Source organism: Engystomops pustulosus, chromosome 6 (genome assembly GCF_040894005.1).
Source record: "Engystomops pustulosus chromosome 6, aEngPut4.maternal, whole genome shotgun sequence".
NCBI classification, from domain to species: Eukaryota; Metazoa; Chordata; class Amphibia; order Anura; family Leptodactylidae; genus Engystomops; species Engystomops pustulosus.
The window spans coordinates 166,494,177-166,507,821 of record NC_092416.1 but is presented as its reverse complement, the minus strand read 5'-3'; the positions used below and the strand labels follow the sequence as shown (position 1 = coordinate 166,507,821).

At 43.5% G+C, this 13,645-nt stretch overlaps 20 non-coding genes across 20 annotated transcripts; all 20 read left to right on the top strand.

Annotated features, from left to right (window-relative positions):
* Positions 1–214: 214 nt before the first annotated feature.
* Positions 215–287, top strand: TRNAV-CAC (transfer RNA valine (anticodon CAC)). Its single transcript has one exon. It is a non-coding gene; the product is annotated as a tRNA-Val (tRNA).
* A 766-nt stretch (positions 288–1,053) lies between these two features.
* On the top strand, positions 1,054–1,126 carry TRNAV-CAC (transfer RNA valine (anticodon CAC)). Its single transcript has one exon. It is a non-coding gene; the product is annotated as a tRNA-Val (tRNA).
* A 766-nt stretch (positions 1,127–1,892) lies between these two features.
* On the top strand, positions 1,893–1,965 carry TRNAV-CAC (transfer RNA valine (anticodon CAC)). The gene has a single exon. It is a non-coding gene; the product is annotated as a tRNA-Val (tRNA).
* A 146-nt stretch (positions 1,966–2,111) lies between these two features.
* TRNAV-AAC (transfer RNA valine (anticodon AAC)) lies at positions 2,112–2,184 on the top strand. Its single transcript has one exon. It is a non-coding gene; the product is annotated as a tRNA-Val (tRNA).
* Positions 2,185–2,731: 547 nt separating this feature from the next.
* On the top strand, positions 2,732–2,804 carry TRNAV-CAC (transfer RNA valine (anticodon CAC)). Its single transcript has one exon. It is a non-coding gene; the product is annotated as a tRNA-Val (tRNA).
* A 381-nt stretch (positions 2,805–3,185) lies between these two features.
* Positions 3,186–3,258, top strand: TRNAV-CAC (transfer RNA valine (anticodon CAC)). The gene has a single exon. It is a non-coding gene; the product is annotated as a tRNA-Val (tRNA).
* A 766-nt stretch (positions 3,259–4,024) lies between these two features.
* TRNAV-CAC (transfer RNA valine (anticodon CAC)) lies at positions 4,025–4,097 on the top strand. Its single transcript has one exon. It is a non-coding gene; the product is annotated as a tRNA-Val (tRNA).
* Positions 4,098–4,243: 146 nt separating this feature from the next.
* TRNAV-AAC (transfer RNA valine (anticodon AAC)) lies at positions 4,244–4,316 on the top strand. Its single transcript has one exon. It is a non-coding gene; the product is annotated as a tRNA-Val (tRNA).
* Positions 4,317–4,863: 547 nt separating this feature from the next.
* On the top strand, positions 4,864–4,936 carry TRNAV-CAC (transfer RNA valine (anticodon CAC)). Its single transcript has one exon. It is a non-coding gene; the product is annotated as a tRNA-Val (tRNA).
* A 766-nt stretch (positions 4,937–5,702) lies between these two features.
* On the top strand, positions 5,703–5,775 carry TRNAV-CAC (transfer RNA valine (anticodon CAC)). The gene has a single exon. It is a non-coding gene; the product is annotated as a tRNA-Val (tRNA).
* Positions 5,776–6,541: 766 nt separating this feature from the next.
* On the top strand, positions 6,542–6,614 carry TRNAV-CAC (transfer RNA valine (anticodon CAC)). Its single transcript has one exon. It is a non-coding gene; the product is annotated as a tRNA-Val (tRNA).
* Positions 6,615–6,760: 146 nt separating this feature from the next.
* On the top strand, positions 6,761–6,833 carry TRNAV-AAC (transfer RNA valine (anticodon AAC)). The gene has a single exon. It is a non-coding gene; the product is annotated as a tRNA-Val (tRNA).
* Positions 6,834–8,219: 1,386 nt separating this feature from the next.
* On the top strand, positions 8,220–8,292 carry TRNAV-CAC (transfer RNA valine (anticodon CAC)). Its single transcript has one exon. It is a non-coding gene; the product is annotated as a tRNA-Val (tRNA).
* Positions 8,293–9,058: 766 nt separating this feature from the next.
* On the top strand, positions 9,059–9,131 carry TRNAV-CAC (transfer RNA valine (anticodon CAC)). Its single transcript has one exon. It is a non-coding gene; the product is annotated as a tRNA-Val (tRNA).
* Positions 9,132–9,277: 146 nt separating this feature from the next.
* TRNAV-AAC (transfer RNA valine (anticodon AAC)) lies at positions 9,278–9,350 on the top strand. Its single transcript has one exon. It is a non-coding gene; the product is annotated as a tRNA-Val (tRNA).
* Positions 9,351–9,897: 547 nt separating this feature from the next.
* TRNAV-CAC (transfer RNA valine (anticodon CAC)) lies at positions 9,898–9,970 on the top strand. Its single transcript has one exon. It is a non-coding gene; the product is annotated as a tRNA-Val (tRNA).
* A 985-nt stretch (positions 9,971–10,955) lies between these two features.
* TRNAV-AAC (transfer RNA valine (anticodon AAC)) lies at positions 10,956–11,028 on the top strand. Its single transcript has one exon. It is a non-coding gene; the product is annotated as a tRNA-Val (tRNA).
* Positions 11,029–11,575: 547 nt separating this feature from the next.
* On the top strand, positions 11,576–11,648 carry TRNAV-CAC (transfer RNA valine (anticodon CAC)). Its single transcript has one exon. It is a non-coding gene; the product is annotated as a tRNA-Val (tRNA).
* Positions 11,649–12,414: 766 nt separating this feature from the next.
* On the top strand, positions 12,415–12,487 carry TRNAV-CAC (transfer RNA valine (anticodon CAC)). The gene has a single exon. It is a non-coding gene; the product is annotated as a tRNA-Val (tRNA).
* A 985-nt stretch (positions 12,488–13,472) lies between these two features.
* On the top strand, positions 13,473–13,545 carry TRNAV-AAC (transfer RNA valine (anticodon AAC)). Its single transcript has one exon. It is a non-coding gene; the product is annotated as a tRNA-Val (tRNA).
* Positions 13,546–13,645: the final 100 nt, after the last annotated feature.

Sequence of the window (13,645 nt, the reverse complement as noted above, 5' to 3'; positions counted from 1 at the left end):
AGTCCCTGTTTGAAAACCGTTGAGTTTCTGTAGTGAAGTGGACATCACATTTGCCACAATTGTCGACGGTGCCCAGTTCGAGACAAGGTGGGAGTGTCGTTTGGAACCAATCAGAAACGCGTTTTGCGACTTTTGAATGACTCAACATTCCTCGCGTTGGTTTATAAATTTGGTTTTGTTTGCGTCTAAAGACCAGTTGAGGTGTTTTCATCGGGTTTCTGTAGTGTAGTGGTTATCACGTTCGCCTCACACGCGAAAGGTCCCCGGTTCGAAACCGGGCAGAAACATGAGATGTTCTATTTTTGAAGACACAAGAGAGAGAAATCTTTTTTCATTGTGTCTTTTCCTCCAAAGTAGCTGCCAGTTATTACTGCGCTCAGTGTTCTCCATCTAGTCTGCTGTACTCAAAGGTCTAGAAGTGAGCAGTCAACGTGTTTCTGTAGTGTAGTGGTTATCACGTTCGCCTAACACGCGAAAGGTCCCCGGATCGAAACCGGGCAGAAACAAGAGACTGTCTCTTTTTTTTTAAGGAATCGGAAAGAAAAATCTTGTTTTGTCGTGTCTTTCCCGCCACGGTAGATGCCACTCATACCTGCCACTAAGAGTTTGCTTCATATGCAAAAGAACCACTGATTTAAACAGAACAGAAAATGACGCAGGGGTTGCTTTTGCTATGGGGCAGTAACAAAATATTCCCGAGTGACATTCACTTTTAGATGACGAGAGAAGAAAGCCCTTGCATTTCTCTTTACATTAGTTTTGTTTGCCTGTAAGGACGGCTTCAGTTTTTTAAACAGTTTTTCAAGAGTAGGGGTTTTCACTTTTGCCTAACGCGTGAAAGTCCCTGTTTGAAAACCGTTGAGTTTCTGTAGTGAAGTGGACATCACATTTGCCACAATTGTCGACGGTGCCCAGTTCGAGACAAGGTGGGAGTGTCGTTTGGAACCAATCAGAAACGCGTTTTGCGACTTTTGAATGACTCAACATTCCTCGCGTTGGGTTATAAATTTGGTTTTGTTTGCGTCTAAAGACCAGTTGAGGTGTTTTCATCGGGTTTCTGTAGTGTAGTGGTTATCACGTTCGCCTCACACGCGAAAGGTCCCCGGTTCGAAACCGGGCAGAAACATGAGATGTTCTATTTTTGAAGACACAAGAGAGAGAAATCTTTTTTCATTGTGTCTTTTCCTCCAAAGTAGCTGCCAGTTATTACTGCGCTCAGTGTTCTCCATCTAGTCTGCTGTACTCAAAGGTCTAGAAGTGAGCAGTCAACGTGTTTCTGTAGTGTAGTGGTTATCACGTTCGCCTAACACGCGAAAGGTCCCCGGATCGAAACCGGGCAGAAACAAGAGACTGTCTCTTTTTTTTTAAGGAATCGGAAAGAAAAATCTTGTTTTGTCGTGTCTTTCCCGCCACGGTAGATGCCACTCATACCTGCCACTAAGAGTTTGCTTCATATGCAAAAGAACCACTGATTTAAACAGAACAGAAAATGACGCAGGGGTTGCTTTTGCTATGGGGCAGTAACAAAATATTCCCGAGTGACATTCACTTTTAGATGACGAGAGAAGAAAGCCCTTGCATTTCTCTTTACATTAGTTTTGTTTGCCTGTAAGGACGGCTTCAGTTTTTTAAACAGTTTTTCAAGAGTAGGGGTTTTCACTTTTGCCTAACGCGTGAAAGTCCCTGTTTGAAAACCGTTGAGTTTCTGTAGTGAAGTGGACATCACATTTGCCACAATTGTCGACGGTGCCCAGTTCGAGACAAGGTGGGAGTGTCGTTTGGAACCAATCAGAAACGCGTTTTGCGACTTTTGAATGACTCAACATTCCTCGCGTTGGTTTATAAATTTGGTTTTGTTTGCGTCTAAAGACCAGTTGAGGTGTTTTCATCGGGTTTCTGTAGTGTAGTGGTTATCACGTTCGCCTCACACGCGAAAGGTCCCCGGTTCGAAACCGGGCAGAAACATGAGATGTTCTACTTTTGAAGACACAAGAGAGAGAAATCTTTTTTCATAGTGTCTTTTCCTCCAAAGTAGCTGCCAGTTATTACTGCGCTCAGTGTTCTCCATCTAGTCTGCTGTACTCAAAGGTCTAGAAGTGAGCAGTCAACGTGTTTCTGTAGTGTAGTGGTTATCACGTTCGCCTAACACGCGAAAGGTCCCCGGTTCGAAACCGGGCAGAAACAAGAGACTGTCTCTTTTTTTTTAAGGAATCGGAAAGAAAAATCTTATTTCGTCGTGTCTTTCCCGCCACGGTAGATGCCACTCATACCTGCCACTAAGAGTTTGCTTCATATGCAAAAGAACCACTGATTTAAACAGAACAGAAAATGACGCAGGGGTTGCTTTTGCTATGGGGCAGTAACAAAATATTCCCGAGTGACATTCACTTTTAGATGACGAGAGAAGAAAGCCCTTGCATTTCTCTTTACATTAGTTTTGTTTGCCTGTAAGGACGGCTTCAGTTTTTTAAACAGTTTTTCAAGAGTAGGGGTTTTCACTTTTGCATAACGCGTGAAAGTCCCTGTTTGAAAACCGTTGAGTTTCTGTAGTGAAGTGGACATCACATTTGCCACAATTGTCGACGGTGCCCAGTTCGAGACAAGGTGGGAGTGTCGTTTGGAACCAATCAGAAACGCGTTTTGCGACTTTTGAATGACTCAACATTCCTCGCGTTGGTTTATAAATTTGGTTTTGTTTGCGTCTAAAGACCAGTTGAGGTGTTTTCATCGGGTTTCTGTAGTGTAGTGGTTATCACGTTCGCCTCACACGCGAAAGGTCCCCGGTTCGAAACCGGGCAGAAACATGAGATGTTCTATTTTTGAAGACACAAGAGAGAGACACTTTTAGATGACGAGAGAAGAAAGCCCTTGCATTTCTCTTTACATTAGTTTTGTTTGCCTGTAAGGACGGCTTCAGTTTTTTAAACAGTTTTTCAAGAGTAGGGGTTTTCACTTTTGCCTAACGCGTGAAAGTCCCTGTTTGAAAACCGTTGAGTTTCTGTAGTGAAGTGGACATCACATTTGCCACAATTGTCGACGGTGCCCAGTTCGAGACAAGGTGGGAGTGTCGTTTGGAACCAATCAGAAACGCGTTTTGCGACTTTTGAATGACTCAACATTCCTCGCGTTGGGTTATAAATTTGGTTTTGTTTGCGTCTAAAGACCAGTTGAGGTGTTTTCATCGGGTTTCTGTAGTGTAGTGGTTATCACGTTCGCCTCACACGCGAAAGGTCCCCGGTTCGAAACCGGGCAGAAACATGAGATGTTCTATTTTTGAAGACACAAGAGAGAGAAATCTTTTTTCATTGTGTCTTTTCCTCCAAAGTAGCTGCCAGTTATTACTGCGCTCAGTGTTCTCCATCTAGTCTGCTGTACTCAAAGGTCTAGAAGTGAGCAGTCAACGTGTTTCTGTAGTGTAGTGGTTATCACGTTCGCCTAACACGCGAAAGGTCCCCGGATCGAAACCGGGCAGAAACAAGAGACTGTCTCTTTTTTTTTAAGGAATCGGAAAGAAAAATCTTGTTTTGTCGTGTCTTTCCCGCCACGGTAGATGCCACTCATACCTGCCACTAAGAGTTTGCTTCATATGCAAAAGAACCACTGATTTAAACAGAACAGAAAATGACGCAGGGGTTGCTTTTGCTATGGGGCAGTAACAAAATATTCCCGAGTGACATTCACTTTTAGATGACGAGAGAAGAAAGCCCTTGCATTTCTCTTTACATTAGTTTTGTTTGCCTGTAAGGACGGCTTCAGTTTTTTAAACAGTTTTTCAAGAGTAGGGGTTTTCACTTTTGCCTAACGCGTGAAAGTCCCTGTTTGAAAACCGTTGAGTTTCTGTAGTGAAGTGGACATCACATTTGCCACAATTGTCGACGGTGCCCAGTTCGAGACAAGGTGGGAGTGTCGTTTGGAACCAATCAGAAACGCGTTTTGCGACTTTTGAATGACTCAACATTCCTCGCGTTGGTTTATAAATTTGGTTTTGTTTGCGTCTAAAGACCAGTTGAGGTGTTTTCATCGGGTTTCTGTAGTGTAGTGGTTATCACGTTCGCCTCACACGCGAAAGGTCCCCGGTTCGAAACCGGGCAGAAACATGAGATGTTCTACTTTTGAAGACACAAGAGAGAGAAATCTTTTTTCATAGTGTCTTTTCCTCCAAAGTAGCTGCCAGTTATTACTGCGCTCAGTGTTCTCCATCTAGTCTGCTGTACTCAAAGGTCTAGAAGTGAGCAGTCAACGTGTTTCTGTAGTGTAGTGGTTATCACGTTCGCCTAACACGCGAAAGGTCCCCGGTTCGAAACCGGGCAGAAACAAGAGACTGTCTCTTTTTTTTTAAGGAATCGGAAAGAAAAATCTTGTTTCGTCGTGTCTTTCCCGCCACGGTAGATGCCACTCATACCTGCCACTAAGAGTTTGCTTCATATGCAAAAGAACCACTGATTTAAACAGAACAGAAAATGACGCAGGGGTTGCTTTTGCTATGGGGCAGTAACAAAATATTCCCGAGTGACATTCACTTTTAGATGACGAGAGAAGAAAGCCCTTGCATTTCTCTTTACATTAGTTTTGTTTGCCTGTAAGGACGGCTTCAGTTTTTTAAACAGTTTTTCAAGAGTAGGGGTTTTCACTTTTGCATAACGCGTGAAAGTCCCTGTTTGAAAACCGTTGAGTTTCTGTAGTGAAGTGGACATCACATTTGCCACAATTGTCGACGGTGCCCAGTTCGAGACAAGGTGGGAGTGTCGTTTGGAACCAATCAGAAACGCGTTTTGCGACTTTTGAATGACTCAACATTCCTCGCGTTGGTTTATAAATTTGGTTTTGTTTGCGTCTAAAGACCAGTTGAGGTGTTTTCATCGGGTTTCTGTAGTGTAGTGGTTATCACGTTCGCCTCACACGCGAAAGGTCCCCGGTTCGAAACCGGGCAGAAACATGAGATGTTCTATTTTTGAAGACACAAGAGAGAGAAATCTTTTTTCATTGTGTCTTTTCCTCCAAAGTAGCTGCCAGTTATTACTGCGCTCAGTGTTCTCCATCTAGTCTGCTGTACTCAAAGGTCTAGAAGTGAGCAGTCAACGTGTTTCTGTAGTGTAGTGGTTATCACGTTCGCCTAACACGCGAAAGGTCCCCGGATCGAAACCGGGCAGAAACAAGAGACTGTCTCTTTTTTTTTAAGGAATCGGAAAGAAAAATCTTGTTTTGTCGTGTCTTTCCCGCCACGGTAGATGCCACTCATACCTGCCACTAAGAGTTTGCTTCATATGCAAAAGAACCACTGATTTAAACAGAACAGAAAATGACGCAGGGGTTGCTTTTGCTATGGGGCAGTAACAAAATATTCCCGAGTGACATTCACTTTTAGATGACGAGAGAAGAAAGCCCTTGCATTTCTCTTTACATTAGTTTTGTTTGCCTGTAAGGACGGCTTCAGTTTTTTAAACAGTTTTTCAAGAGTAGGGGTTTTCACTTTTGCCTAACGCGTGAAAGTCCCTGTTTGAAAACCGTTGAGTTTCTGTAGTGAAGTGGACATCACATTTGCCACAATTGTCGACGGTGCCCAGTTCGAGACAAGGTGGGAGTGTCGTTTGGAACCAATCAGAAACGCGTTTTGCGACTTTTGAATGACTCAACATTCCTCGCGTTGGGTTATAAATTTGGTTTTGTTTGCGTCTAAAGACCAGTTGAGGTGTTTTCATCGGGTTTCTGTAGTGTAGTGGTTATCACGTTCGCCTCACACGCGAAAGGTCCCCGGTTCGAAACCGGGCAGAAACATGAGATGTTCTATTTTTGAAGACACAAGAGAGAGAAATCTTTTTTCATTGTGTCTTTTCCTCCAAAGTAGCTGCCAGTTATTACTGCGCTCAGTGTTCTCCATCTAGTCTGCTGTACTCAAAGGTCTAGAAGTGAGCAGTCAACGTGTTTCTGTAGTGTAGTGGTTATCACGTTCGCCTAACACGCGAAAGGTCCCCGGATCGAAACCGGGCAGAAACAAGAGACTGTCTCTTTTTTTTTAAGGAATCGGAAAGAAAAATCTTGTTTTGTCGTGTCTTTCCCGCCACGGTAGATGCCACTCATACCTGCCACTAAGAGTTTGCTTCATATGCAAAAGAACCACTGATTTAAACAGAACAGAAAATGACGCAGGGGTTGCTTTTGCTATGGGGCAGTAACAAAATATTCCCGAGTGACATTCACTTTTAGATGACGAGAGAAGAAAGCCCTTGCATTTCTCTTTACATTAGTTTTGTTTGCCTGTAAGGACGGCTTCAGTTTTTTAAACAGTTTTTCAAGAGTAGGGGTTTTCACTTTTGCCTAACGCGTGAAAGTCCCTGTTTGAAAACCGTTGAGTTTCTGTAGTGAAGTGGACATCACATTTGCCACAATTGTCGACGGTGCCCAGTTCGAGACAAGGTGGGAGTGTCGTTTGGAACCAATCAGAAACGCGTTTTGCGACTTTTGAATGACTCAACATTCCTCGCGTTGGTTTATAAATTTGGTTTTGTTTGCGTCTAAAGACCAGTTGAGGTGTTTTCATCGGGTTTCTGTAGTGTAGTGGTTATCACGTTCGCCTCACACGCGAAAGGTCCCCGGTTCGAAACCGGGCAGAAACATGAGATGTTCTACTTTTGAAGACACAAGAGAGAGAAATCTTTTTTCATAGTGTCTTTTCCTCCAAAGTAGCTGCCAGTTATTACTGCGCTCAGTGTTCTCCATCTAGTCTGCTGTACTCAAAGGTCTAGAAGTGAGCAGTCAACGTGTTTCTGTAGTGTAGTGGTTATCACGTTCGCCTAACACGCGAAAGGTCCCCGGTTCGAAACCGGGCAGAAACAAGAGACTGTCTCTTTTTTTTTAAGGAATCGGAAAGAAAAATCTTATTTCGTCGTGTCTTTCCCGCCACGGTAGATGCCACTCATACCTGCCACTAAGAGTTTGCTTCATATGCAAAAGAACCACTGATTTAAACAGAACAGAAAATGACGCAGGGGTTGCTTTTGCTATGGGGCAGTAACAAAATATTCCCGAGTGACATTCACTTTTAGATGACGAGAGAAGAAAGCCCTTGCATTTCTCTTTACATTAGTTTTGTTTGCCTGTAAGGACGGCTTCAGTTTTTTAAACAGTTTTTCAAGAGTAGGGGTTTTCACTTTTGCATAACGCGTGAAAGTCCCTGTTTGAAAACCGTTGAGTTTCTGTAGTGAAGTGGACATCACATTTGCCACAATTGTCGACGGTGCCCAGTTCGAGACAAGGTGGGAGTGTCGTTTGGAACCAATCAGAAACGCGTTTTGCGACTTTTGAATGACTCAACATTCCTCGCGTTGGTTTATAAATTTGGTTTTGTTTGCGTCTAAAGACCAGTTGAGGTGTTTTCATCGGGTTTCTGTAGTGTAGTGGTTATAACGTTCGCCTCACACGCGAAAGGTCCCCGGTTCGAAACCGGGCAGAAACATGAGATGTTCTATTTTTGAAGACACAAGAGAGAGAAATCTTTTTTCATTGTGTCTTTTCCTCCAAAGTAGCTGCCAGTTATTACTGCGCTCAGTGTTCTCCATCTAGTCTGCTGTACTCAAAGGTCTAGAAGTGAGCAGTCAACGTGTTTCTGTAGTGTAGTGGTTATCACGTTCGCCTAACACGCGAAAGGTCCCCGGATCGAAACCGGGCAGAAACAAGAGACTGTCTCTTTTTTTTTAAGGAATCGGAAAGAAAAATCTTGTTTTGTCGTGTCTTTCCCGCCACGGTAGATGCCACTCATACCTGCCACTAAGAGTTTGCTTCATATGCAAAAGAACCACTGATTTAAACAGAACAGAAAATGACGCAGGGGTTGCTTTTGCTATGGGGCAGTAACAAAATATTCCCGAGTGACATTCACTTTTAGATGACGAGAGAAGAAAGCCCTTGCATTTCTCTTTACATTAGTTTTGTTTGCCTGTAAGGACGGCTTCAGTTTTTTAAACAGTTTTTCAAGAGTAGGGGTTTTCACTTTTGCCTAACGCGTGAAAGTCCCTGTTTGAAAACCGTTGAGTTTCTGTAGTGAAGTGGACATCACATTTGCCACAATTGTCGACGGTGCCCAGTTCGAGACAAGGTGGGAGTGTCGTTTGGAACCAATCAGAAACGCGTTTTGCGACTTTTGAATGACTCAACATTCCTCGCGTTGGGTTATAAATTTGGTTTTGTTTGCGTCTAAAGACCAGTTGAGGTGTTTTCATCGGGTTTCTGTAGTGTAGTGGTTATCACGTTCGCCTCACACGCGAAAGGTCCCCGGTTCGAAACCGGGCAGAAACATGAGATGTTCTATTTTTGAAGACACAAGAGAGAGAAATCTTTTTTCATTGTGTCTTTTCCTCCAAAGTAGCTGCCAGTTATTACTGCGCTCAGTGTTCTCCATCTAGTCTGCTGTACTCAAAGGTCTAGAAGTGAGCAGTCAACGTGTTTCTGTAGTGTAGTGGTTATCACGTTCGCCTAACACGCGAAAGGTCCCCGGATCGAAACCGGGCAGAAACAAGAGACTGTCTCTTTTTTTTTAAGGAATCGGAAAGAAAAATCTTGTTTTGTCGTGTCTTTCCCGCCACGGTAGATGCCACTCATACCTGCCACTAAGAGTTTGCTTCATATGCAAAAGAACCACTGATTTAAACAGAACAGAAAATGACGCAGGGGTTGCTTTTGCTATGGGGCAGTAACAAAATATTCCCGAGTGACATTCACTTTTAGATGACGAGAGAAGAAAGCCCTTGCATTTCTCTTTACATTAGTTTTGTTTGCCTGTAAGGACGGCTTCAGTTTTTTAAACAGTTTTTCAAGAGTAGGGGTTTTCACTTTTGCCTAACGCGTGAAAGTCCCTGTTTGAAAACCGTTGAGTTTCTGTAGTGAAGTGGACATCACATTTGCCACAATTGTCGACGGTGCCCAGTTCGAGACAAGGTGGGAGTGTCGTTTGGAACCAATCAGAAACGCGTTTTGCGACTTTTGAATGACTCAACATTCCTCGCGTTGGTTTATAAATTTGGTTTTGTTTGCGTCTAAAGACCAGTTGAGGTGTTTTCATCGGGTTTCTGTAGTGTAGTGGTTATCACGTTCGCCTCACACGCGAAAGGTCCCCGGTTCGAAACCGGGCAGAAACATGAGATGTTCTACTTTTGAAGACACAAGAGAGAGAAATCTTTTTTCATAGTGTCTTTTCCTCCAAAGTAGCTGCCAGTTATTACTGCGCTCAGTGTTCTCCATCTAGTCTGCTGTACTCAAAGGTCTAGAAGTGAGCAGTCAACGTGTTTCTGTAGTGTAGTGGTTATCACGTTCGCCTAACACGCGAAAGGTCCCCGGTTCGAAACCGGGCAGAAACAAGAGACTGTCTCTTTTTTTTTAAGGAATCGGAAAGAAAAATCTTGTTTCGTCGTGTCTTTCCCGCCACGGTAGATGCCACTCATACCTGCCACTAAGAGTTTGCTTCATATGCAAAAGAACCACTGATTTAAACAGAACAGAAAATGACGCAGGGGTTGCTTTTGCTATGGGGCAGTAACAAAATATTCCCGAGTGACATTCACTTTTAGATGACGAGAGAAGAAAGCCCTTGCATTTCTCTTTACATTAGTTTTGTTTGCCTGTAAGGACGGCTTCAGTTTTTTAAACAGTTTTTCAAGAGTAGGGGTTTTCACTTTTGCATAAAGCGTGAAAGTCCCTGTTTGAAAACCGTTGAGTTTCTGTAGTGAAGTGGACATCACATTTGCCACAATTGTCGACGGTGCCCAGTTCGAGACAAGGTGGGAGTGTCGTTTGGAACCAATCAGAAACGCGTTTTGCGACTTTTGAATGACTCAACATTCCTCGCGTTGGTTTATAAATTTGGTTTTGTTTGCGTCTAAAGACCAGTTGAGGTGTTTTCATCGGGTTTCTGTAGTGTAGTGGTTATCACGTTCGCCTCACACGCGAAAGGTCCCCGGTTCGAAACCGGGCAGAAACATGAGATGTTCTATTTTTGAAGACACAAGAGAGAGAAATCTTTTTTCATTGTGTCTTTTCCTCCAAAGTAGCTGCCAGTTATTACTGCGCTCAGTGTTCTCCATCTAGTCTGCTGTACTCAAAGGTCTAGAAGTGAGCAGTCAACGTGTTTCTGTAGTGTAGTGGTTATCACGTTCGCCTAACACGCGAAAGGTCCCCGGATCGAAACCGGGCAGAAACAAGAGACTGTCTCTTTTTTTTTAAGGAATCGGAAAGAAAAATCTTGTTTTGTCGTGTCTTTCCCGCCACGGTAGATGCCACTCATACCTGCCACTAAGAGTTTGCTTCATATGCAAAAGAACCACTGATTTAAACAGAACAGAAAATGACGCAGGGGTTGCTTTTGCTATGGGGCAGTAACAAAATATTCCCGAGTGACATTCACTTTTAGATGACGAGAGAAGAAAGCCCTTGCATTTCTCTTTACATTAGTTTTGTTTGCCTGTAAGGACGGCTTCAGTTTTTTAAACAGTTTTTCAAGAGTAGGGGTTTTCACTTTTGCCTAACGCGTGAAAGTCCCTGTTTGAAAACCGTTGAGTTTCTGTAGTGAAGTGGACATCACATTTGCCACAATTGTCGACGGTGCCCAGTTCGAGACAAGGTGGGAGTGTCGTTTGGAACCAATCAGAAACGCGTTTTGCGACTTTTGAATGACTCAACATTCCTCGCGTTGGTTTATAAATTTGGTTTTGTTTGCGTCTAAAGACCAGTTGAGGTGTTTTCATCGGGGTTCTGTAGTGTAGTGGTTATCACGTTCGCCTCACACGCGAAAGGTCCCCGGTTCGAAACCGGGCAGAAACATGAGATGTTCTACTTTTGAAGACACAAGAGAGAGAAATCTTTTTTCATTGTGTCTTTTCCTCCAAAGTAGCTGCCAGTTATTACTGCGCTCAGTGTTCTCCATCTAGTCTGCTGTACTCAAAGGTCTAGAAGTGAGCAGTCAACGTGTTTCTGTAGTGTAGTGGTTATCACGTTCGCCTAACACGCGAAAGGTCCCCGGTTCGAAACCGGGCAGAAACAAGAGACTGTCTCTTTTTTTTTAAGGAATCGGAAAGAAAAATCTTGTTTCGTCGTGTCTTTCCCGCCACGGTAGATGCCACTCATACCTGCCACTAAGAGTTTGCTTCATATGCAAAAGAACCACTGATTTAAACAGAACAGAAAATGACGCAGGGGTTGCTTTTGCTATGGGGCAGTAACAAAATATTCCCGAGTGACATTCACTTTTAGATGACGAGAGAAGAAAGCCCTTGCATTTCTCTTTACATTAGTTTTGTTTGCCTGTAAGGACGGCTTCAGTTTTTTAAACAGTTTTTCAAGAGTAGGGGTTTTCACTTTTGCCTAACGCGTGAAAGTCCCTGTTTGAAAACCGTTGAGTTTCTGTAGTGAAGTGGACATCACATTTGCCACAATTGTCGACGGTGCCCAGTTCGAGACAAGGTGGGAGTGTCGTTTGGAACCAATCAGAAACGCGTTTTGCGACTTTTGAATGACTCAACATTCCTCGCGTTGGTATATAAATTTGGTTTTGTTTGCGTCTAAAGACCAGTTGAGGTGTTTTCATCGGGTTTCTGTAGTGTAGTGGTTATCACGTTCGCCTCACACGCGAAAGGTCCCCGGTTCGAAACCGGGCAGAAACATGAGATGTTCTATTTTTGAAGACACAAGAGAGAGAAATCTTTTTTCATTGTGTCTTTTCCTCCAAAGTAGCTGCCAGTTATTACTGCGCTCAGTGTTCTCCATCTAGTCTGCTGTACTCAAAGGTCTAGAAGTGAGCAGTCAACGTGTTTCTGTAGTGTAGTGGTTATCACGTTCGCCTAACACGCGAAAGGTCCCCGGATCGAAACCGGGCAGAAACAAGAGACTGTCTCTTTTTTTTTAAGGAATCGGAAAGAAAAATCTTGTTTCGTCGTGTCTTTCCCGCCACGGTAGATGCCACTCATACCTGCCACTAAGAGTTTGCTTCATATGCAAAAGAACCACTGATTTAAACAGAACAGAAAATGACGCAGGGGTTGCTTTTGCTATGGGGCAGTAACAAAATATTCCCGAGTGACATTCACTTTTAGATGACGAGAGAAGAAAGCCCTTGCATTTCTCTTTACATTAGTTTTGTTTGCCTGTAAGGACGGCTTCAGTTTTTTAAACAGTTTTTCAAGAGTAGGGGTTTTCACTTTTGCATAAAGCGTGAAAGTCCCTGTTTGAAAACCGTTGAGTTTCTGTAGTGAAGTGGACATCACATTTGCCACAATTGTCGACGGTGCCCAGTTCGAGACAAGGTGGGAGTGTCGTTTGGAACCAATCAGAAACGCGTTTTGCGACTTTTGAATGACTCAACATTCCTCGCGTTGGTTTATAAATTTGGTTTTGTTTGCGTCTAAAGACCAGTTGAGGTGTTTTCATCGGGTTTCTGTAGTGTAGTGGTTATCACGTTCGCCTCACACGCGAAAGGTCCCCGGTTCGAAACCGGGCAGAAACATGAGATGTTCTATTTTTGAAGACACAAGAGAGAGAAATCTTTTTTCATTGTGTCTTTTCCTCCAAAGTAGCTGCCAGTTATTACTGCGCTCAGTGTTCTCCATCTAGTCTGCTGTACTCAAAGGTCTAGAAGTGAGCAGTCAACGTGTTTCTGTAGTGTAGTGGTTATCACGTTCGCCTAACACGCGAAAGGTCCCCGGATCGAAACCGGGCAGAAACAAGAGACTGTCTCTTTTTTTTTAAGGAATCGGAAAGAAAAATCTTGTTTTGTCGTGTCTTTCCCGCCACGGTAGATGCCACTCATACCTGCCACTAAGAGTTTGCTTCATATGCAAAAGAACCACTGATTTAAACAGAACAGAAAATGACGCAGGGGTTGCTTTTGCTATGGGGCAGTAACAAAATATTCCCGAGTGACATTCACTTTTAGATGACGAGAGAAGAAAGCCCTTGCATTTCTCTTTACATTAGTTTTGTTTGCCTGTAAGGACGGCTTCAGTTTTTTAAACAGTTTTTCAAGAGTAGGGGTTTTCACTTTTGCCTAACGCGTGAAAGTCCCTGTTTGAAAACCGTTGAGTTTCTGTAGTGAAGTGGACATCACATTTGCCACAATTGTCGACGGTGCCCAGTTCGAGACAAGGTGGGAGTGTCGTTTGGAACCAATCAGAAACGCGTTTTGCGACTTTTGAATGACTCAACATTCCTCGCGTTGGTTTATAAATTTGGTTTTGTTTGCGTCTAAAGACCAGTTGAGGTGTTTTCATCGGGGTTCTGTAGTGTAGTGGTTATCACGTTCGCCTCACACGCGAAAGGTCCCCGGTTCGAAACCGGGCAGAAACATGAGATGTTCTACTTTTGAAGACACAAGAGAGAGAAATCTTTTTTCATTGTGTCTTTTCCTCCAAAGTAGCTGCCAGTTATTACTGCGCTCAGTGTTCTCCATCTAGTCTGCTGTACTCAAAGGTCTAGAAGTGAGCAGTCAACGTGTTTCTGTAGTGTAGTGGTTATCACGTTCGCCTAACACGCGAAAGGTCCCCGGTTCGAAACCGGGCAGAAACAAGAGACTGTCTCTTTTTTTTTAAGGAATCGGAAAGAAAAATCTTGTTTCGTCGTGTCTTTCCCGCCACGGTAGATGCCACTCATACCTGCCACTAAGAGT